The sequence below is a fragment of the Scophthalmus maximus genome, chromosome 4, assembly GCF_022379125.1.
Source record: "Scophthalmus maximus strain ysfricsl-2021 chromosome 4, ASM2237912v1, whole genome shotgun sequence".
NCBI classification, from domain to species: Eukaryota; Metazoa; Chordata; class Actinopteri; order Pleuronectiformes; family Scophthalmidae; genus Scophthalmus; species Scophthalmus maximus.
The window spans coordinates 6,120,969-6,143,268 of NC_061518.1; the positions used below are offsets into that span (position 1 = coordinate 6,120,969).

At 39.3% G+C, this 22,300-nt stretch overlaps 1 long non-coding RNA gene across 3 annotated transcripts in view; it reads right to left on the reverse strand.

Annotated features, from left to right (window-relative positions):
- LOC118302218 overlaps positions 1-22,300 on the reverse strand; it is a 119,430-nt gene that overhangs the window by 69,180 nt on the left and 27,950 nt on the right. The window contains exon 1 of one of the 3 annotated variants that reach the window (XR_007030572.1): positions 22,000-22,274. The exons of the other annotated variants lie outside the window; for them this stretch is intronic. This is a non-coding gene — a long non-coding RNA (uncharacterized LOC118302218). Of the gene's footprint in view, positions 1-21,999; positions 22,275-22,300 lie in introns of those variants that run through there. 3 annotated transcript variants of the gene reach the window in all.

Below are 22,300 nucleotides of genomic sequence, written 5' to 3' on the forward strand. Positions count from 1 at the left end.
TCATCTGCCCAAGTTTGAGGAACATGGTGAAATAGAAATTGTCCCCGGGCAAAAAAAAGTGTATGACACATGTTCCAATGTTGATTGGATGGTGTAACGGCGAAAACTGACTCACTATACCTGTTGCTCACAACTGTTGCTTTTGCTCCACTTATGCACAGCACGACAAGTCTGAAAGTTTTGATCGCACCTTGTTTGGCAGACAGTTTCAAGAAAACCTTTCTTTGGCTACTGCACAGCCAGTAGTACCCTGGTCTACTGAGCAATGCTGGATGACAGGACAATGTTATTTAAGCTCCCTGAAACAAGGAGGTATTCGTCAAATAATCATGTGTGAGGGTTGGGCTTTTCATAAGAAGTTATTTCAATTTCATACAACAAATAGAAAATGTGGTTTGACAGGCAAACTGAATATTTGGATTAAATTATGTGGAATAGAGATCATATTTTCTACTTATTATTTTTTTTATATATATTTTTTTTTTAGAGAAACAACAGAAATTTTCATTTTTTAAAACAATTAAAACAACCCATGTTAACATTTTGGTGCAAACTCTCTTGGCTATGCAATTAATTATCGTTTTTGGAGACGCAATTGCTTACCATGTACCATCACGTACCACAAAACATTATCTTCAAAACTTAACTAATGGTCAAAACTATACAAGGTACCTTTGACCTTTTCTTCAAATATCTCCTCAGACAATAGAGAAGTTCAGGCAAAGCTTGCCTAGTTTTCTCCATTTCTGCTTCATGTGCTTGTCTGCCTTTAAAATTGACAATTTCTTCTGTTCCACTGTTTGTGTCTAGTACCATTCTGGCTTTTCCATAAGGGGCTGCATTTCTCATGTGCCTAGTGCCACCTTGACGGTGCACTTGTTGATTCTCATCTTCAACCAGAAAAACCTGACGTTATCTACTCCTTTTTTCGTTTCCAAAGATGGGTTTGATCCTCTTCTTTTCTCACGACTACCTCATTTTCTACTCCTTGTTTAGCATCAAGATATCCAGGAAACTATTGTATCTCCTCTCATCATTAATTACCATATACCTCTTTCACTTCCTTGCCTTCCTCTTGATGACCTCTCTGTTTTACTGACACTTTTTAGCTTTTCCCTTTGTTTTCTTGGCTCTTTTCTTTTTCAAGTTTATTCTACTCCTTTCCCATCTTAAAAAAACCTTTGAGCTAAATGGTTGTGCTGCTGATCTCGCTAGCAACATCAGGTTTGCCCCAACCCTGTCCTTGTGCATGTGATTCACTTCTCTGCAAGTCCCTTTACTAAGAGCTAAAACGCCCAACCAATTTCCACAGCAAAAGTAAGTTTAAAATGTACTCCACAAAATGCATCCTGCATTATAATTTTTAATCCATAACTCAGTTTCTCTGTTTTAAGAGATTTTTTTATTTTAAATGGTAGGATCAATACGATTCTGTCAACATATCAATCGATTATTCAAGTAGTTTATGCTCCACTGGCTCATTGATCAGCTGTTTTTTGACCAGATGACCTGTAATTTCAGTCTCATTCATACATTTCATGCAGGCAACCTTCATAACCTAAGACTTCTCCCTGATTACCTTCATACTGATGTTGTTCATCAGTGCAGCACTGCCCAACACGATAAACTCCTACCTAAGTGCTTATGATTACTCAATGCTTCATGATACTTTGCGACACATCCAGCAGAACACAGCACATGAGCAATGAGGTCTATGTTAGTCCAATATTTAAATAAAGGATATAGGTAAACCATTTAATACACATTTCTAATGTATTCAACTTTTCTTATTTACCCTTTCAAATTGTCATTTTTTGCATAGATTTTAATTGTGGATCATTTTATGTAAGTTGACAATATTTTCAGACATTGCCCTACATTTGCTCAGCTCGGCTGTGCTGTCTGGGTTGGTGTAAGATAAGGTCCATGGCAGAACGTCTTTGTCTCCAATTCATGCCAACGAAGAAAACATTTTAATAAAATTGTGTGGAATGATTCCAAAAAATGGCTATGTATTTTCAAATTATCCATTCATTTTTTTCACTCCTTTTTTTGAAACTGATTATTCTCCTCACAGTCATGGGGGATGGAAGTCTATGCCAGCATACAATTGGTGAGATACAGGTTACACCAGGGGCAGGTCTACCATGGCGTTTGCAGATCAGTGTCAGCTCTGACATATTACCCACACTGTTGTGTTGTTTTTGTATTTTCTAGTGATTTGGTCAGAAGGTACCTTGGCACTGTGATCTAATGATCTATTTCATGACCTGTGTGGAGGATGAGCCTTAGTACAGTGTCTATACAAGATCTGTTAACAGGGTTAACACATAGATAGAGACAAGCACTTTCACATCCACACTTACAGACAATTCAGGGTTTCCAGTTCAACTAACATGCATGTCCGTGTGCTGCAGGAGGAAAGCCAGGAAAAAAACTACAATGTGTAAACTCTATAGAGAGGCCCCATACAAGTCTCAACCCAGCAAAGGAAACACCCATGACTGTAGAAAACAAAAGTAATATATGAAACAAAAACCTCAGTGTGGGGAATAAATCTCAGTGACTTTTACCTTGACATGATTGTTGGTGTCAGGCGGTCTGGTTGGAGTATTTTATAAAGTGGGATTTTCAGTCTCCAAATTTTTATTAAGAATGGTAACAAAACCTAAGATCGTCCAGTGAGCGGTAGTTCTTTGGGTAGAGTATGTCTTGGTGATGAGAAAGGTCAAAGGGGAAATTCCAGATTGGTTCAAGCTGAGAGAAAGGCTGCACCACTCTTTAAAACTGTGGTGAGCAGACGAGCGTCTCAGATTGAACAACACATCAAACCTTGACGCTGATGGGCTGCAATCAGTTTCTGCTGAGGCACGCAGATGGTGGGGTCAAAATATGGCTCGAGCAGCCTGAATCCATGGAACCAAACTGCCTTGTATCAATGGTCCAGGTTGGTGGTGGGTTAGTGATGTGGGGAATTTCTTTTTTTTTGGTCACACCTTAGGCCTATTAATAGTAATCACCATTTGAAAGCAACATCTTGAGTATTGTTGCTGACCATGTGCATTCCACTATAACCATAACTTACCCGATTTATCTATTAAGCCTGATATTGCACAATGTCACCACACAAAACTACATTACATTAATGAGTTGAGCCTACTGGCCTTCCCAGATCTGAATCCAATAGAAAACCTCTGGGATGTGATGGAGCAGGAAATATGCAGCATCAATGTGCAGCTTAAAAAACTGCAGATTTTATGTGATAGTCATGTCAACATGAGGCCGAATCTAGAGAGGAGTGTTTCCAACATCTTGCAGAGCCCATGCAGTGAAGACTTCAGGCTATTTTGAGAGCAAGTATTAGTATAGTGTTAGTAATAAATGACATACCAATTACTCTTTCTAACTGTGAGGGTTACTTGTGATTCTGTACAATACTTTCCTTGTGCAGTTGCGTAACAAGAACACAAAGGATTCTGATAGAAAAAATATAAAAGTACGCGGAAATTATGCGGACAATCAGGGAAGATTTTTTGGCACATTACTCGTTAAAACAACCTTTGCTGACCACATCTGTGGTTTGTGCTTCAAAGTAAACTAATACATTTACTAAATTTGGTAGGTTTAAAATGTGTTAATTATAACTGATTTCACGGTTCACCAGTCTCTGAAATTATGTTACGTATCCAGCCAACAATGTGATAGTGTTTTTTTGTACTGCAGTAGTCATAGGTTCATCAGTTTGCCTGTGAGCCTTTAACAGTAAGGGTAGTTAATGAGGCTAAAACTTGATAACTGCTACTGCTGAGTTAACTATGCTATGGCTCTTTTTCTTGCTGTTTTTGAAAAGCTCCAATAAATCGGGCAGAGTAGTCCTTGACAGCGAAGAGGAGACATAGCCTTAAGATCAGCTTTAAAAATTGGGCTGTTTAAAATAAAGTTCAAAGCTAGATGAGGGATAAAGTGGCTGTGAAGCATGACATTTAACCATAGGAAATAATGCTTTTGATCAGCCTCGGATGCTGCATTTCCCAGCCAATTGATAAACAACTATAATTGGCAAGTCTGTATTCAGAGTTAGCTTTTTTCTTTTTTTTTAAGGCTAAACACTTCTGTGAGTCACACAGGTACCGTATGGTAGACCTATAATGACATAACAGCTATTTTAAGAGACGTTAAAGCAGAGGGAAGATAAAGACACTAAAAACTATTTATGTTTGGACCTCTGGTCAATTTTATACAAGTTCCTTTACAGGTTCCTTTACAAACAGCTTCACATCTTTAAATATAGCAGCACTGTTCAAATGTGTGTTTAGCAAATTATTGGCATTAGATTTGCTTTCTTTGTGTCAGTGAATGACACCAATATTTGGTTCTCCTTTCATTTGTTTAAGATATATATCAGTCAATGTCTGCACTGGTAGCGTAATGGATAAGGAATATTACAGACCTCCAGGGGAGGGACCTATGCGGTATACCACACTCTCCCTCTCTCTTTTACCACAATTTTAGAGTGGTTGAATTGTGTCCAAGTATCTGGCTGTGAGCTTTTTATCATGCCTACTGAAGGAAAGTGTTTCTGCTAATTTGACTCGTGTAGTCACAATATACATTGCCTGTACATTAACATCTGGGAATGGATTTATGAAACAACAACTCTGTGAGCTCAAAATTACATTTTTGTAAAACTGATTTGCACTAGGAAATGTATTTGAATCTATTTTGTATGAATAATTGTTACGGTTTTTTGTTCCAATAGAACAAGGAAATGTGGGTATCAAAAGTATATCTTAACTACAAAAACAAAGTGAATCTGCTAAAGGCAACTGTGTGTGTGTGTGTGTGTAAGCTGTTGAAAGGCGAATATCATCCCACTTTGGCCACAACAGGATAAAATTGTGGTATTTTACAAAAGAACATCAAATTGTAGCGTTTGCAGATCAGTGTCAGCTCTGAAATATCACTAGCACTGTGATGTTGTTTTTGTATTTTCCCTAGTGATTTGGCCAGAAAGTACCTTAGCACTGTGATCTAATGATCTATCTCATGGCCTGTGTAGAGGATGAGCTTTTGTACAGTGTATATACAAGATCCCTTAACATCTTCCCAGCCGCCATCCTAATTCAATCAGACACTTGACTGTAACATTTAAATTTTTTTAACGAGTATGTGCCGTTTCCTTGGATTTTTCCAACAACTGCACATTTGTAAAGGCAAGGGGTGAACAAGGCTGTAAGCATAAATGGGGCTGATGGTGGACAAGAAAATAGACAGAGAGATCGAAGAAAATGACATTTATCATGAATAACTCAACAAATACACTATTTGCTGCTGGAAAGCAGTGAAGCACTGGAGTAATCAACCCAGTCTGTGCTCATTTTCATCCCGTACAGGATGACCTTAAACATCCATTTTTAGAGAAGTGTGGTGAAATAATGAGACATGCACTTGAATACATAGAGTAAAGGGAGCAACAGACAAGTCAGTGAAGCAGTTACAAGTAGAAAGAAGAAGAGTAGAGCAAAGAAGGACAAATCTAAATGACCACTAGCACATGACTGGGCAAGAAAACAACAAAATGCATCATTTGCGCTGTGCATGGAACATAAAAAAACACGTTTCCACAAAGGATAATGCTTTTCACTTGAGAGATGTTTCAAAGTTGAACTGTCATACCGTAAAGGCTGTTTAATGTGACAGCCTGTGTTGAGGCAGGACTGTACTGGGGTCAGTCAGTGATAGAGGTCCACAGACAGGGACATTGCCACAAAATGATTTTGCATGACAGTAATTGGAAAAATAGCCACCGAGGGTAGATGACTGGGTAAAATAAAGGTTGACAGCATCTTAGTTTTGTGAAATCAACCAACCAACATCAATTATTTTTCATGTCAAACCAACATTGATTATTTTTCATGTCAAACCAACATCAATTATTTTTGGTAGTAATATATTTTATTCAATTTTATCCATTTTCTAAACATTTTATATATTTACTTTGAAGTGAGTAAAAGGAGGGAATAAGACTGAATGAGTAAAATTAAGTGAATGTCATAGTCTCTGACTGCGACAGTCCTAAAATTCAGTTTTCTCTGATAGCTAAGAAGGCTCTACTATCTATTCTTCTCTTATGTCAGCCACCGTTTTACCCCCTACCCAAAAAAAAAAAAAAGAAGCCAGATGGAGGGTGCTCCACAGTCAAGGCACATTCAATGAGTCATTACAAAGAGACCTGTGAAGAAAAAAGGTGTGACATAATTTCGTGCAGGCTAACGCAGTATGGGCAACGGGAAAGGAAGAATAAATAAGCAAACGGTAAAAGTGGTGTTGATCTCATTTAATAAATATATTTCATCCTTGGGCCGAAGGACAAATACAACAAAAGATAGATGAGGGAGACACCACTTAGACAGAAAAACATTTTATATATCGTTACATAATGTACAGTTTGCTGCTTAATAAACTCTAAATTGGAGCTAGGGAGGTATCTGTTTGGAGAAGTGGTTACATTTCTGCCTTTCAGTGTCTAAACCATCACCACTTAAGAGAGAAATAATTAAAATTTTACTCTTGCACAACAGTATTTCTGGCTTGCTTGATAATATATACTTTTTTAATTTGAGAGGAAATAAGTAGGGGGTTTTTTGTTCAGTGAGCCATAAAGTTGTCATCATCCTGGTAAATTTTCTGACTCAAATTGGAATGGCCTAAGTGTGAAGACTGCAGGATGTGCGTGGGTAACTTTATTCCCTGATGGAAAAGAAGAGCTGCAGCTTCTTTTAAATGATGACTCCAGGTATGCATGCCATACGACACAATAGTGTATACGTGGTATGAAGCTCTGTTCAAAAAGACAGAAAAACAGAACTTGAACAAAAAAATTATAGCATTGAACTGTTTTGTTCTGTCTTCAGGAGAATAATCAGACCATCATTTTTTTTTCAGCAAATGACCCAAAGCTACAGTTTTGTATGTTTAAATAACAAAGCACTTTAGCAGCCATAGGAATTATTATAACTTGTGTCTGTTTGGAGCAAAGAAGAAATATGGCTCATGTTATAGAGCCATAGTCTGCACAGGGAGGGGTCTGTGGTGGGCTGTTTCCGACTGACTTGAGTCAACTCTAGGTGTTGTGGTATGACTTTGAACTCTACACGAATGTTAGCTAACTTACCATGATTATAGACACTGGTCCTCACTTGTACTGTCAAGTGTTGTAGCTGTGCAGAATGAAATGACTCACGAAATAGAAAGATTTTTTGTGTTCTGGGTCCCCGACAACTGGTTTACCTGCAGGGTACTGCCCTTTTATAGTGGCAATGGATCACTCTCTGCTCACTGGAATGTTTTAAAATAATTAAAAACTCAAAAGCACGAGGTGGTGCCTGAGCATCCCGTCATGGTGGGAGGCTCTGCAGCAGATCTTTGAGAGCCAGGCTCTCTACCAAGCATTACAGGTGAAGGATAGTTACAAGGAGGTACTGTTCTCCAGTGGTGAGACCACATAATTCATCACTGTGGAAGACAGTTCTGCAGTGATTATGGAATTACCCAATAAGACCTTGTTGATACAAAAGGCTTTACCACCCCAGCAAAAGAAAAGAACAGCTTTTGTTGCCCCAATCTCCCTGTCATGTAAAAGGATGATGTCAAGATCTGCAAGTCAACCTAAAAACCATAAGGTTATAGAGAACTGGCTCCTTTTCATGGGACAACCAATTGAAATATATAGGACTTTGAGTGTTTAGATTACTTTTCACATAGGGTGGAAGTTCTTCCACTTACAGACAGAACCATCTGAGGCGGTTTCACAGACACTTACTTGGACAGTACTTTCTTGGTGGGGTTTTTCCTTTGCTCAGATTAAGGTCTCCAGTTTCTTCAAAATGAAACTATAAAAAGTTCAATTTACTGGACAATAAGAGGTTCTCATCTCTTATTGTGTTGTAGAAAGAGTGGTCTTAGCCTATTCTGTTGTATATTGGTTGTTGTAAAAGTATGTTTGGTGTTGGTCTTAGTACGTAGCTCAGTCCTAGGTACTAAGCTTAGTAAAGGAAACATTTACTTAATCTGAGACTGTCTTATATTTGTTAACTTTACAGGGAAATTATGGTCATTTTCAACTTGGTTTTTACTCTCTTTATTCAACATTCTATAAAGTGGATCATGCTAACTCTAAACAATATCTTTTAATCAAATTAAATGATCATTCAGGTGTCAATGTCAAAGTCAACACTTTTGTGCACACAAGCATAACGCATTCATGTATGTATAGTGTTGTTCTCTAATTTTGTAGAGTTTTGAATTCCAACCAAAGTGTCAGTGCATATGAATCAGATAATTATCAATATTTATACATATGGTGTTACCAAACAGTTTTAAAATGTTATGTCTCAGACGTGACATCTCCCACCTTGTGCTTTGTGTGTTTTTTAGGTATTACTCATGTTGTGTAGACCCAAATCTTTTTTTAGAATGCATTATGGGGACTTGTCTTCCTTGTGGGGGGCACCATAAATTCCCAACGATGTTGATATATAATAAAATTATGTCTTTAAATGTGAAGAAAATTGTTTTGAAAATAGGTTAGGGTAAGGTGAGTAGTAGTCATGGTTTAGATTAGCGAAATCCTCAAGGAAATTAATTTATTAATTTTTAAGAAATTGAGTCAAATGTAATATCCTCTGTGTGTGTGCGCGCGCGTGTGAGATGGGGGCACTGAAGCCATGGTTAAGATAGTTAAACTCAGTTAATTGATGCTGTGACAGGGAACAAGTCAGAATACAGTGTCATTTGTCGGAGTCAGCTAATTAGATCAGTGTTGGGCTTTTCTCCCCTTTTTCCTCCACTCCTACCCCTGCCATCCTCTCTCTCTCTCTCTCTCTCATCTTTCTCAATTCTTAGGGTAATTTCCCACCCTGCCTGCATTAAAGTAACACCAGCCATGAAACAGATAAGACAGCAACACAATTATGATTATATTTGCATTCTGCTTTTAATTAGAACTTTTGTAATTGCAGAAGCAAACCTATTTTGTAGTGACAATTTCAAAAGTTAAATCAATTTGAACAAGGATGAAAGTGGAAGGAAAGGAACAGCCGTGCCTGAATAAATAAATGAAATAGATCCACTTGAGTTTAAATTATAAAAGGCATCACCATGTGTCATTTGAAATGAAGGTTGTTGAGAGATTGTTAGGATAACAAGCCACTGCCGTATTCATGCCATCTTGCGATCCCTTGACAGAGTAGGACCAGGCAGTTGTGAAGTACCACTATGTTATATATGGATTTGTTAGTGTGTATGTGTGTATGCTAAGATGTGTGGATGTTTTTTTGCCAGTCCATGTTTCATAATATCCTTTCCTTTGTTCCAAAGGTATGTGACTTGTCACGATGTGCGCAGTAACACTTAAAATCACTATAGGCTCAAACAGTATAACAGTGGGTCAATTTTCATGAATTGTCGCTACAAATATCCTGAAATTCACACATCCGTGCTCATATAAACGAACTGTCACGTCAAGAAAGGCGTCAGAGGCACAAGGGGGGTTGTGTACTTGTACTGTACCAGGATACCATGCATAATTCACTAACCAATCGATCAGAGGCATTTGGTTCAGCAAGCTGTTCGCCGTTGCATGCCTCCTGGCTATTTTTGCCGTACAGAATGTTACCCAGAATAACTGCATTGATTTTTGATTGGAAAACAGGCCAAGTCCAAGGAAATTTACAGGAAAGGAATCTTGGTGCTTTGTGCATTTTGGGGAAGAAAAACCCGGAGATTACGAAGTTATCACTTATGAGACATGCAACTTCCAAAGCGTCTTCAGTGTAATCAGCTTGGGTCCTTTTGTAACTGTTATAGTGGGAATAAAGAAAAATGCAACATTATTTCTGACGTGTTTTCTTTGTGTTCATGCTGTATATTATTGCAAAAGGATGTTTGCAAAGCGCCTTAAAAAGTTGATGATATAAAAATACAGCAACCACTGCCTTTTACAAAAAGTGCTCATAATCTATTTCAAAAATTTCCAAAGTGAGTGTACTCACAATAATGTGAGATTAATGGTTTACTCGCACAAGTTAACACAAATCATCCTGAGTCAACCTTACGAAAATTCACTTCTATTTGGTGTGAATGCACCATAAGACTGAGTTTATGAATTGAATTACTTCCTTAACCACTGGACTACCATGATGTGTGACAGTTATTGCATGTTTTACCCACATTTGTATCTAGAATGTCCATATGCTTCAGCAGACAGAGGCAGCTTGTTTAGTTTAGTGAATGTAATGTTGTGAGTGTTAGTTCAAGAGGTTAAGTTGCCATTGATGCAATTTGTGGAGGAACGGAAACTAATGTGATACTGAAGAAGAGCTATTTTTTACTAAAAATTCAATACTCAATTTCTGTATCAACAAAGTTGATTGGAATTTGTCTTGGCTCACCCAAACATAGACAAGAAAAATACACATTCAAAATAATAAGCTCTCATCTGTTTCCACGTGTCACTTTATGTATATTTCATTGAATTCTGTGTAACTGAAGTACATGTTTATTACAATGTTGTTGCTTTTGTGGGAAAGCATATCTTCAATTTTGTTTTATGATTAGGATAAATTGAACTTTTTGCAGATGTGGAAACAGAAACTCTTTGACCTCAGAAATATGAAACAATCTTCTTAAATGTCAAAGAAGAAGTTTGATCAGACAACAGCAACACCTGAACGGGTTAACCTCACCTGGAAGATATGTTAACTCTGTGCTAAACCACCTGAACTAAAATCATTCAACATTCAGTCTCTCCATCGATCCCAGTTAAACTGTGTAAAATGTGATTTTTACATAAATTGGTGATCCTCTTTAATCTCTCATGGATTGATTCAGCATTCCCAGCTTTAGTGTGAGGCCACTAAGGATTGAATCGCCCCTGAGCCAATGGAGGAGTTGTGTAGGTTACCCCGGAGAGTGACATCTGTGGGGGAGACACGTGTAGACATCAATATCTGGGGGAAGGGAAATGAAAGGAAGCGATTATGTTCAGTGTCTAATGGATCTTGAAGGGATTGTAATCAAAGGCTGATCCCTATTCATCAACTTACTCCACTCTCTTAGGAGCAATTTGCAAGAGGAAGGTTCTTCGGCCTTCGATGCAAGAGATTGAATTGTTCTGGATTGTTTCTCTGGGTTTAATCATTTCGGTTCATGTTGCTTGATGCGTGACGCACAAACAATCAATCAAAACATCTAAACCAGATCCCTGTTTTAATGCTATTGCTGTTCGGTGTATTAAGAAGTGGATCAGTTTGCTTAAATAACTCAAATGGAAAGAGTGACTTGGTCTTGCAATGATGAATGGTGCGGTTTCATAACCTCAAAAAACATCTCAGTAGGCCTCCAGTGGGAGACAGATGGAGTTTAGGAAGTAGTGTATTATAAATCAAATATCAATAGACTTTGGGTCTTAGAGAAACCAAAATCAAAGAAAAGAAAATATTAGCTAAAGAATCATCCTTTGCAAAAAAGGTTTGGGTAATAGGACAAAGTTACAAAACTACAGATAAATTCATGTTTTGTCTTGTTTATAGTTGAATTGCAGTAGAACTTGCATCATTAAACGTTAGACCAGTCATCCGTCCAAGCCACTACCTGGACCTAACGTAACAGTGTTGTGCCAATGCACTTGCTACATGATATCATATCATGTATCACTTACTCTGACAAATCATTACAAAATTTCCGGTGAAGGGTGTGTCCATCTGATAAAGGTTTCCACTTAGGACGATCATTTTCCTCTACTCAGGCCTCTGCTCTCCCTGCTCCTCTGGGCAGGATAAAGGGGATGTGAGATGTCATTTTTGATGGCGAGCCCAATCAATTTCCCAGGGTCATAGGAGGAAAAAGGAGCGAAGGGACATGGGATTAGATGCTATGTGCGTTTAGTAAATACTAACAGGGTCCGACGTATGCGGGAGACGCAACAGATATGCGCACACGTTGCGATTTTTTTTAATAAACAACACAGCCAAGGCTCTTGCCACTCCGCTAGACAACAACTCGGGAGTCGAAGCTCAAGGAGAGGATGCTGCTGGCGTATATAATCACCAGTAGAGAGACTCCAGCCTCACTGCAGGGGAGATAAATAGACAAGATTACTAATTACCAATTTACCTGCAGCTGTGTCTGCAGCACTGTGCCTCCACTAATGTTTCCATCCCAGACAGATATAAAAACCACACCCCACTGCCACAATATTATCTGTCAATGAGGAAATCCATTAGTGGCACAGAGTTTCATTTGTAGGAACAAAGTGTTAGGAAGGAAAGGATCTCCGATCTTGGAGAGTTGTCTTGTGTCAATGGAAATTAGTAGAGATGGCCACGCTGATGTGTTGGAAGCCCTCAAGTGCTGACAAGTCATCAAATTGTTTCTGGTCTGCGTACAAATGGTCCCAAACACTACTAACAGGAAGCTGCAAGATGACCCACGTCACACCCATCGTCCCGGTGTTGTTTGCATTGGCTTCCTTTTGAATTCAGGACTCATTTTGACGTTCTCCTCCCAACATATGGAGCACACCAGGTCAGGCACCTGTGTACTGTACATGTCTGACCTACTACGACCTTATATCACTACCAGGTCACTTAGGTCTTCCAACAAGAGTTTACAGGTTGTCCCTTGCTCTATGTTTAAAAAACAAAAGTAGTTATGCATTTGAAGTCATGGCTCTGACATTAGGAAAACCTTCCTTCAGACATAAGGTCTGCAGCATCTGTACATGCCTTGGAAAGGAGCTGAAATCTAATTCATTCAGACTGGCCTTTGTCTAGTTTTGTAAAGCCTAGTTGAGTGGTTTTCAATTCAAATTGTGAGGTCTAGTAAGTTAACCTTCCTGTTTTCAAACATGCACTGAAGTTCAGACATCTTCTCTGGAGGGGATGTATGTGAGAACGAAAATGTCTGCACATGTTGCCCTTGCCAGCTCTTGCCAAGTCTAATCTCTGGAAAATGTCAGAGTGGGGTCATGTGATATAGCAGGAGCATCTACAGAGAATTCACAGCGAGCAAGCGGGCATGTTGATGACTGATCCTGTTGTTGCGATCATGGCTGACTCTGAGAATCTCCCTCTGCTTTCTTATACTGTATGTGAGTGGCAAACTCTGGAGAATGTCCAGATGCAATTCTGCGAACATTGTCCAGAGTTCATGTCTCAAAACAGCTTTAGATAATCTATGTTGTCCTAACATCCACTGAGTTGTCAGGGAACACTTGCTGTTTGACTGTGAGGGAATAAGAGAGAACCTGGGTTGTTTGCCCATACACGGCTATGAGCTAATTTATTTTCCGTATCCTTACCTCGGACTGCTGTGGGTAACAGTTTTCAAAGTGCTTATATGTCTAGTTTCGTAATGGGGTTTTGAATTTCCACAATTTCCACAGCTGCAACAGACACAGGGCAAATAAAACACAGCTTGTGGCCTTGCTGAGTTTGTTGAGAGGAGAATAAATGCATATACTTTTCTGTCCTTTTCACATGGAAGACTCAGTTTTCACTGTCTACCCTTCCAATTTTTGATAATGCCATTTTTAATTTGACATCTGCATAAAGCTCAGTCTGTTCAGTTCCCTGCCTGACCGTAACGTTATTTAGCAATCCAGTATGCCCGAGACAGCACTCTTAGTCTACCACTCCAAATGTTGCACTGCATCTTTGATTGCTGCTTATACCTGATCAAATGATATCATCTAACTGTTACGACTTTCTTTTTATTCAAGTTCTCACCAATATATGCTCCTATACTGCTTTTGAACATCAGCACATAAAAAAACAACACAGCAGAAAATGCAATATACTGCATATACATGCATGCATGCATGCAGGGCAGCAGGTGGTGAAGTGAGGAGGGACATCTTCCTCCAACTGGAGGCATAGCGTTAAAGCCTAAGAGATGACAAGCATTCATCCCGCTGAAGTGTGCTTGAACAAAACACTAAGTCTGCACTAACCTCAGGAGTGCACTTCTCTAGCTGACCCAGCAGTCTGCCTTCCTTGCAGTCAAGGGTAAAAAAAGAGAGAATTTCCATAAGGGAATCGATAGAGTATCACATAATTATTACACACATAGATCTTTGCCCTCCTTCTTGTTACCACAGGGACAAGCAAAAGATGTAGTCAGACAGCATATTCTGTTTAAACCACGGTTCTGCAGCAGAGGAAACACCTCAGTCCATTAGGTGCTATACATCTGGGCACTTTACCACATGGTAGCTAATATATTGCATGTGGCAAAACAATTTTTTTAAGTGTACACAGAATTAAAACAAACACCAAAGGAGAAACAGAAGCATAATTGTGGTCACATTTTTTTTATATTTAGCTGTTATAATGCCCATTGCCTGCAGGTGGCATGTGTTAGAATTGAAAAAGTTATTACTACAGCAAATGTATCCATAGTGGGACTAATAAGGGAATTTCTTATCCTATCTTTTCAAGTTGTAACATACTCATATACTCAACAGTGAATGCTGAACGACTTCAGTATAATTGTAATACAGATGACAGGATTGCTACGAATATGCAATGTAGCATGACTTGGCAAATGTTGACTCTCATTTCAGCTCAAATCTGGTCTCCACCAAATCCTAGAATCTGACCCCATGAGATGCTAAATGCGCCACTATGTCCAACCGCTGGTCACTGAATTTGTCTCTGTGCGGTTAGGTGCCGGGTTAAAAAAAAAGGGTTCAGTGGGTTTATCAGTGTTATGTTTTCTTGTTATAAGCCAACAGATGTCTGTTGAAATGATCCAAATGAGAGCAGTGACAGTGAACCTACACAGTCTTGTCGTGGGCAGCAGAAAAACAAAACAATAAGCTGAAATAAGTTGAAGAGGGGAAGCTGCCGAGGTGAGTGATATTTCACTGCGGGTTAAACAGCTTCTACATTACACATATCTGATCCAATGTTAAGATAGAGACATCGATTGGAGCAGCTTTAAATTGCATTCAAACCAATTTTGTTGTAATTCACAACACTGGTCAGTGTTTTTGCCTCCTGTTTTTTTTTCTCTCCATTCCCACAAGACATCAAACCATTCTTGACAGTCACATGAAATGGAAAACAATTCAAATTGGTATAATTGGCGAGCGCCACCAACCTGTATAAATTCCCTGCAGTACATGTATCTGGCTCTTTGGCAGTATCAACTGCAATGTCCACCACATCAGGAGTTACTGATGCAAGTAAAGCTGTAACTTTGGTGGATAAAGTTCGTTTTTAATGGGTCATTTTTGTTATAACTCCTGAGGCCACGAAAGAAACACAGAGTAAATGACAGGGTGGTGAAGATGAGAAAGAGAGAGACTGACACTTTTTGTTATATCCTAACTGCCTTGTGCCCCAAGGCTACAAGACACAGTTCCTCATGCGAAGACAATCAAACAGTGGGAGCTGATGAGGGCAGTGCATGCATGTCTGTACATTCTCCCTAATTGTCTTTCAACGGTAAATAATACACCCAGGAGTATTGTCTCGTTTTTTTTTTACCTCTAGGCTATCTATGTCACCCAGAGTGTCCAATCTATTTAAGACTACCATGGAACCTTTGCTGGGAGAAGTAAAAGAAAACGTAGCACTGGAGGCTTGTGGTTATTTGTTTCATTTTTACTAGCCCCTGACACTAAGCCACTATTTTTTTTTCCTTAGGTATCTTTTTCTTTTTACCTGTCTCTGCCACTGTCTTGCTAAACCTCTCTCCTTCCTTCCTTCCTTGCGTCCTCCATTACAAACCCAGGCTCTTTTCTTAAGATGACCCAAAATGTTTCTAATTATGATCCTCTCCCACAGGAATAACTGGCTGCCAGGGGCTGGTAGAGTTCATTGAACCTGCAAAGTGTACAGCTGTTATCTTTGACTAGTGGCCAAAAACAAAATTGGCTTGCTTCGGTGGCAGGCGGGTGTAAATTCTGTCTGCTGAGAGTACAGTGGGCTACCCTTTTCTGGTCTGGTCTGGTTTGGTTTGTCTTAAGTCACTTAATGTGATGACAAACAGGCAAAAAACCAAATATTGGTTTATATATTTTTACGCTCTTTGAGAAATATTCAGATTAATGCTAAGAAACAAAAGAAACAGCAGGTGTTAACACTAATACTCACATGCAGCAAGCAAGGAACCAAGCATCACTACATATTATTGGATCCCAGTATAATTCATTTGGAGATTTTTATTTATTTTAAATCTGATCTTTTCTGCTATGGTTAAAAACTACAGAAAAGGAGGAGAGGACTGTTGAATATTGTACACGTTTAAAAAAAAAAAAGCCAAGTCATTACATTGCAGTGCATGTGAACGGCTGTGGACATGTTGTAGTGGTCCCTGACATTTCGTCAGCGCTACTGGACAAATGAAACTGTTTGGGGAGTCGAGCAATGTTTCTGTCGTCGCTGTTGATTTTTTTAGTTTTTAGGTTACAGTAGAGGTTTGTCACAACGTTTTACCCCTTATTTCACTGTGAAACCACCATTTATGGCAACACAAATGCGATTTAGTAGAGACAGAGAGAGCCCTCTCAAGCCCTGATCAGACGGGATGAAGTTTATATAATGGGATGGGTCCTTTCAGTTCTTTTATAGGCCATATGCATATAAACACTTTGCTAATGAGCCCTGAACACCTCACATTTTAGACACTTAGAGCCTCTGGCTTTTTTTGCTGATTGATAAATCTTCAACTCAAAGCAGAATGGAGTCAGACATCATTTGCGTTTTTCTTTTTTCCCCATTGTCCAGTTGGATGAATTGAGAGTCGGGCTTTTTGAGTCGGTGGTGACAATGTTCACAATTACTTAGTAACAATAGTAGACGATAAACTGGTGGTGGCTGTTGTTATATATAAAATGATATGCACAAATCTGTGGGTTTACGCCAAAAAGAAAATATGGTAATGTTAAGGGCAGGTTATGCTGTTGTTGCCAAGCAACAAAAACAACAAAAAACTAACTGCATTGCTCTTCTTTTAATTGTAGGCTTCAGAAAGATAGGCTGCGTAGTGCACCTCGAACTGTGCAACCTGCAAAAAAGCTCTGTCTGATCGGCAAGCTGTTGCATCATCTCAACTGGTTTGACGGCAGCATCTGCAGTGTGTCAAGAATACAGTATCATCTTGCAGAAAACAACACTATATACCTTGGCAACTGCAATGCCAAGCATACCTGCAAAACATACTGCATTGCCGGCATGGCATCAGCATGACATCTGTACTACTGGCCAAAATAATAGAAAAAGGCTGACACCAAGCACAGAGTTAGACTTCTGTGCGATACAACACCATCGACAAGAAGTGGGCCAAGGTGTTTTCCTCTGTTTATATCCAACTGCGTCAACTCTTAATCAGAAAGTGGAAGAGGAAGTCATGCTGTCTGGGTGCTGTTTTACATGCAATAACGGAAACAGTTGTTTCACACTCACACCGTCTCCATGATGGTGTTTCCACAGAGTCAGCTCTGAGGGAGTCTCGTCACATCAGGTTGTAGATATGAACACCGCGGCTCACAGTACAGATGCAACAGAAAAGCAATAATCACACTTCATTTTTAGTTCATTATTTACTGTATTCTGCCAATAGTAATTTTTGTGCGAGTCATTAATCACATGCTCGCCTCAAACAGGAGACTGATCCCCTGCCTCAGTAAAATGGTCACGAAAAATGTATTCTTTTGTAGTCAGACTACTAATGTGCACATGTAAAGAGCCTGTTATTTGTTATTTCGGGTGGAGCCAATATATTTGATACTGTATATCAATAAATCTCCAGCATGTAAAAGAGCTTTGGAAATACACCAGAATCAGGAAGAAAGGTGAAAAGGAAAATTTTCATTTAGTTTAAAAAAAAAAAACCACCCCTTTGGTGCATACATTTCTCAAAACTTGAACAAAAAAACGTCTTGAGGATATTTGTTGTAGGGCGAACACACGTTTGCTTCCCTAATCATGATGGCTATGGCGTTTGTGTGCCAGGGAATTTTAGTACCTTAGCTATCGTTATTTTAGGAGTTCATGTTTGAATATTCTTTTGGCCTTAACCACAGCCAAAGCAACATTGCCTCAACTGTTGGCACGAAAAACTGGAGAACTCTACATCAAACCAAACATAGTCCTAGAGAGCCAACTTCAAATAACTATTAAGAAAACATCGATCTGCCAAAACATTAAAATCACTATGGGGCTTTAAAAACAAAAACATACGAAGGCATTATTAATTCCTTGAGGGGAGGATTAGTTAATAATTTCAAAGTGATATATATCGTTGAGACACTTATCCTCAATTTATGTTAAGGAGAATATTGGTATGGAAACCCTCTGTATTTCCGTTTTTCTGAGCTGCACACCTGACAGCTTTGACCTCTTCATGAAGCTCACATTGCTCATGTTGCAATCTAACCTTTATGAGATGCCACTTTTCCTCGTATCATCACCATGACTGATGCTGACTGCCTGCCCCCACTCCCCGTCATTCATTTCGTGCAACATTCAGCTCAAAACAACCCTGGATGCTGCTGGTTAACACACTTTCTCCATCTGTTTGGGCAAACTGGGTATGGTTCTGCACTTCAATGTCACCTCAGTGACCTCCTTTTGGAAGTATGCCTGAATGGGAGGAGACCTCGGGGTAAAGCCGGCACACACTAAAGGGACCGTGTCTCCCAGCTGGCATGGAGGCACCTGGGGAACACCTAAGTGTAGCTACAGAGAAGTTGTCGGGGGAAATGATGAATTCTTTGTAAAGTTTACTTTGCTGCTAGCAGGAACCTGACCTGGATACGTAGCTGCTACATGGATGGAGGATGTGTGCCATGATTATTTGAGAGAGTATCTGAGCTGTAATATCAGACAATGGAAGCTGGAATGTTAATGGTACATTTCTCTAAAACATGTTTGTTGACAAACAATGCATAAAAGTAATGAAAAAAATGCTTTTTCCACAACTAAATCAAACCTTTTGACTATGCGTACACATATTCTGTATATAGAGACTGATTTTTTTTTTTTAAGATCTTTTTCATGGTGAAGATCTGTTTCACTTTTGCCCGTGAGCGGGCAATATGAAATTTACATGTCTGCATTACAACCGTCGATCTTTTTAAACCAACATGACTTTAAATAATTGGTATTATAGCATGATTTGATATTATGAAATATGTTGTCAGCTCTAAACTGTTATGCACTCATCAAAAAGAACCATTCTGTGAGATTTGATGTGTAAATTATACCAACTCTAACATATTGAATTTATATGTTATGTTCTGTACATGGTATTGACATGACACCAAAACTTTGTATGATTTTGTAATAAACTAAGAATTCACCAGAAAGCACAGGAAAGAAACACTTCAATTTATTTTTGAGCTGCTGCTGCTGCCAGACACCAAGTGCTTCCAGTCATTCTAACACAAATGCAAGATGAGCTACACTCACATTACAACGTGACTTGACATTGCATAATTTAGGCGATAATCAGTGCAGACTGTTCAACCGGTACAACCAAACCAATCACATAATTGGTGCACAAAATTACAAATTTCTGTCTCTGTTCTTTGTGGTATGTATCGTGACACAGTCATTTCAGTGACATTGCCACACTTTCCTGTAATACTCGAGGGATTTTGCTAAAATATGCATTCCACTGAATACGTTAAAAATAGACACATTATACGGCAGATGAGGCTGTTAATCATCTGTTCACGGGGGAATTTGGATATTTTTCAAAGCGTTCGGTGACGGATCATTTCAGGGTTCATGTGACATGCACTAGGCCTACATCAATCTCAAGTTGTCCATGCTCAATGTAAATGAAAATATTATGACACTTGACACTAGAATACGATATTGCTGCAAGCATAAGACCTATATAATGTATGATTTCTTTCTAAAAATGATCTTAAAATAATTATGTTACTGACTGAAGCTCAATTGCTTTGAAATGGTGACAGAAAACTGTGTTACCACTGTTACCATTCTATGTTTGGGGGGGGGGGAAATTGTGAGGGGTGGGGGGGCAGGAAAGAGGCAATGTGTGATGTTCATCACCACCCACACACATGCCCACTTCATAGAAAAGATGAAAGAGATACAGAATCCAATGGCGCTTGGCCACAGAAAGGGTCTTTGAAGGACCTTTTTTCCCCCCAGATTACTGCGGTTACAAAGAACAGCAACTCCCCTTTTCCCCTATCTAGATCAGCAAACCCGTCATTCAGCCCCCCCCCACCCCCCCAAGGCTACAGTTGCTATGCCTGTCAAGCCTTCCAGTCTAGCCCAGCACTATGCATTTTACAGTCTTAATAGGTGGGCGTCTGTCCGAACAAGACAAACACTAACTGAATTTTGAGAAATTCACCGAGGAAAATGTGAATCAATGCACCATTCGATCAAGTGCCGTAATGCGACTATTATGAATTTGTTCATTTCCATTATAGCACTTATTGCAGTAATTGAGGGTGTAACAGGATGCCACGGCTAGAACAGCAATAGTCAGAAACTAAAATGGTGAAAAACAATGTAGAAAACATAATGGAAATGTGACATTTATGTCTGTGTGCCAATTTCCAATTCCTTCAGTGGAGTGGAAGCTCCGGTGAACGTTTAGGTCAGAACGGTGCAGAACATTTAGACATGGAAAGTGCATTTCCATCTCAAAGAGGCAAAAGCAAAAAGCTTATGAAATGTCACCATCCACTTAAAAGGAAATCAAAAAATAATACGATAGATAAACCATTCGGGTCATCGGAAATGTGTTTTGTCGTAAACTTTTAACGGTGATACATTATATACATACAGGTACATCTACGAATTTGATTCATTAATATTTTACATGTAGAAACTTATTTTCTTTGGCATAACTAACGACCGCAATTTGTCTGGCCTTGGAAACTTAAACTATGACAGATTCGAGTTCAAACTGTACAATTATCACAAACAGAGTGAACTTATTTTAGAGACAGGTTTCAAAAATTCACATATACTTCTCTGCGTGTATTGCTGGTTAAAATTATAGTTATGTATGAAAAAAGTTACCTGATTGAGGTTAGCACGTGTCTTTTTAATACTTTGTGTCTCTGAGCTGTGTGATGGTATCCTCTCCAAATCCAAATTAAAAACATTGGAAATCAGGACAGTTTTTTAAATCAAACACTCTTCCTGTGTAAGACACTTGAGTCTCAGCAATGACAAACTTGACCGTCTCCATGGAGACCTAATCAGGCCTCGGTTCCGACACAATTTGACCACAATTACTCATCATTTTTCTCAACGTGAAGCAGTATAGCCACACAGCATATTCACAGAACGGTTAGAAACTTGGCTACACCTCATAGCAACCATTTACACCATTATGAAACACTATTAAAACAACAACAACTAATGTCCGATATGTGCACATGTGACAGTCGTGATAATCCAAGCTAACAACACAAGCTACATATCAGCTGAAAGCTCAGAGTTCACTGATTCCAATCTCGTGTTTTTATTATAACTCTCCGACCAACTGTCATCGAATAAGCAGTCGAAGAAGAGTAAAAAAAAGGTTTGTATCAAAAAGTGACATGTAAAAATTAAATCTTGAATCACACATGCTACATGCTAAACATGAAGCTATGAAGCCACGCGGCATCTGCACAGAACGAGGAGACGCTCGGCTACACGCCGCTGTCGTGATGTCAACCCTCTTCACCGACACGAAACACAAGTAAAACACCAAGCAACTGAGTCAGAATATCACATAAACACGACAACTTCACGTGATGGTATATCACCGATGTCAGACTCCATAGCCGCTGCTACCGACATGCTAACAACACAAGCTACATATCATGCTAACGCCCAGCCTCTGCAGATTCAAACACTGTCCTTCCTCTATGACTCTCAGACAAACATTCAGCTCACCAGCCGCTGATCAATGTTCGTATCAACACAGCGACACACGTGAATTATGTCTTACCGTCGAAGTATTTGCAGGAAAAGTTGTGTCTTGATCCATAAATCCGATTCCGTTGGTTTAGCACAAAGACCGCTCGTCATTTCAAGATGTTAATCAACGCCTGCTCCTCCTACTCCGACTACACATGCGGAAGTCGCATGTCAAATGGCGTCGGGGGAAAAACGCGTCACAGTGGGTTCGCCCCCTCACAGATAGCGAATGGTGTCCGTGATGCTGTCCGTCGATTCTACTGGCTCTGACGGTTCTATAGACGTGTCAATCACCCAGCTTGACCAATGCGCTGCTGAGATACACGCCCCTG